General features: G+C 40.2%; 1 non-coding gene across 1 annotated transcript; it reads right to left on the minus strand.

Annotated features, from left to right (window-relative positions):
* Positions 1–1249: 1249 nt before the first annotated feature.
* Positions 1250–1356, minus strand: LOC127098977 (small nucleolar RNA R71). Its single transcript, XR_007793654.1, has one exon. It is a non-coding gene; the product is annotated as a small nucleolar RNA R71 (small nucleolar RNA).
* Positions 1357–2898: the final 1542 nt, after the last annotated feature.

The following is a 2898-nucleotide window of genomic DNA, read 5'->3' on the forward strand; positions in this document are numbered from 1 at the left end:
CACAAGAGTGAAAAGCTATTTAATACGATTTTGCCACGAGAGTGGGAAATTAACTAAGGTGAGAACCGACAATCGCGAGAGCGTGAGGGTCGAACTGGATAGTAAAAACTAGGCATTGATTTTAAAAACAGCGAGAGCACTTTAGAAGCAATTAGAACTTATTTATTTTTAAAAAGTATTTTTAACTTCAAATGGGACAGCGAGAGCGTACATTCTGACTTAAAAGTATAATCCGAGTCAACAATCACGAGAGTGTGAGATAAAGCCTTTTAAATGAGTATTTTCTACTAAAAGATATTTGGTAATTAAAATATACATAGGTGACTTATCGAATCCTTGACGATTAATGCGTTGCATACTGATATCCCCATATTAATATTTTCTTAAAACTTAACTTCCCTTAGATTTAATTTTTTGTTCAACCAAACCTCTAAAAATCATTTCCTTAGCTAAACATAGTAACGTCGATAGCATTAATTTGACCATCGATCCCTGTGAGTTCGATATCTTTTAAAACTAAAACGACTAGACTGTGCACTTGCAGTCAAGTACCTGATATACTATATTCTATACACAGTCACGAGACGTATCAAGTTTTTGGCGCCGTTGTCGAGGACCTGATTTAGTCAAATAGTATGATTCTTTCGTTGTGCAGTATAGACTAAGGTAAAAAAACTAATCTCCTTTCCCTTATTTCCCCCGATTGTATGCCAAGTACTCGCTCACAAGGCGACAACTTAGCACCACCAACCGCAAAATTAGAGCATTTCTTATATTTAAGACGCCGAATATTAGAGTACCAACGAAGGTACGATATTCCCGATATCTTCTTTCCTACTGCTGAACCAGTTGAAAAACCAACCATGACTACAGTGGAACCACATAATCGTCCTCTCAAGTTCTACGCTACCCCGTCCCAACAAGAACCTCGCAGCAGCATTGCTGCCCCTGCTATCAATCGAAACGATTTCGAGTTAAACCCTCATTATTATCAACTGTCCAACAACATCAATTTGCTGGAAATCCTACGGACGACCCTAACGAACATTTGACTAAGTTTGTGCAGTACGTAGACACTATGAAGGCGAATGGTGTATCTCAAGATGCGATAAGACTACGCCTCTTTCCTTTCTCTCTACGAGACAGAGCTTGGGCTTGGTTGCAATCCTTGCCATCCAACTCAGTTATTACATGGGAAGAACTAAAGAACGTTTTCTTATCCTAATATTTTCCGCCAAGCAAAACTGCTATGCTGAGAGCTCAAATCAACGGATTTCGACAAAAAGATGTAGAATCTCTCTACGACGCGTAGGAGAGATATAAAGACATGATAAGGATATGTCCACATCACGGTCTCGAAGACTGGGTGATCATTCACACATTTTACAATGGGCTTCTGCATAACACAAGACTGACAGTAGACGTTTCCGCGGGCGGTGCACTTATGGACAAGCCATACAACGAAGCCTATCAACTCATTGAAAACATGACCCAAAACCATTGCCAATGGGGAGGTGAAAGAACGCCGGTAGAAAATTCCCAAACAAAAGGTGGAATGTATGAAATCAGTAGCCTTGACCACGTCCATGCAAAGGTAGATTCCCTTGTTCAAAAGTTAGACAACTTGACCATACCACCCGCAACCACCGTGGCTGCCGTGACTCTAAATTGTGAGTTATGTGGAACTCCTGGACACACTGCACCAGAATGTCAGATATTGACAGGAGTCCCTATTTATCAAGTAAATTACGCACAAGGAAATCCTTATTTGAATACCTACAACCCAGGTTGGAAAAATCATCCTAACTTTTCGTATAAGAACAACAACGCCTTGTATGCACCTGGCCAAGCACCCGCTGTTCTGCCTGGATATCAAAAGCCAGCTAATAATGCTCCTAACATGCCTAGGAAGTCCAACCTTGAACTAATGATGGAAAGCTTCATAGCTACCCAAGCTCAAACAAACAAAGACTTCTTGAACCAAAACATACATACTAGTGAGCAACTTAAACAATTAGCGAGCAAAGTAGACGCCTTAGCCACCCATAACAAAATGCTTGAAACACATATTTTATAAGTGGCTGAACAATAAGCATCTACTGCTTCTCCCGCTGGCACATTTCCTGGACAGCCGCAACCTAATCCAAAAGGACATGCAAATGTCGTTATATTGAGGAGTGGAAAAGAACTAGACGGATCCGTAAATCCAAGACTCCAAAATCCTGCCATGTACCAAAAACCAGACAAAACAACAACTGAGAAGGTAAGTGAACCGAAGGAGAAGGAAGATAATACCCAAGAGGCTGAAGAGAAAGAAAAACCTTATGTGCCTCCACCTCCTTATAAACCACCCATTCTGTATCCTCAAAGACTCGCAAATTCTAAAACTGCAGGGCAATTTAGGAAATTTGTTGAACTTCTGAAGCAACTGAATATTACAATTCCCTTTACAGAAGCCATCACACAAATTCCCTCATATGCCAAATTTCTTAAAGAGATCTTATCCAATAAGAAAAAGATCGAGGATAATGAAACAGTTACGCTTACTGCAGAGTGTAGCGCAATAATCCAAAACAACATGCCTCCCAAACTAAAAGACCCAGGTAGTTTCTCTATACCCTGTGTCATTGGAAAGTTCGTCATAGAAAAAGCTCTATGAGACTTAGGAGCCAACATTAGTGTAATGCCCTTAACCATCTGTAAAAGGCTCAACATGGGAGAATTAAGACCAACCAAGATGTTTGTTCAACTAGCTGACCGCTCAATCAAATATCTTGTCGGTATACTAGAGAATGTCCCTGTACGTGTAGGACAATTCTACATTCCTACAGACTTCATAATCATGGACATCAAAGAAGATGCCATTACACCTATTATATTAGGAAGGCCATTCTTAGC

Source organism: Lathyrus oleraceus, chromosome 6 (genome assembly GCF_024323335.1).
Source record: "Lathyrus oleraceus cultivar Zhongwan6 chromosome 6, CAAS_Psat_ZW6_1.0, whole genome shotgun sequence".
Lineage (NCBI taxonomy): Eukaryota > Viridiplantae > Streptophyta > Magnoliopsida > Fabales > Fabaceae > Lathyrus > Lathyrus oleraceus.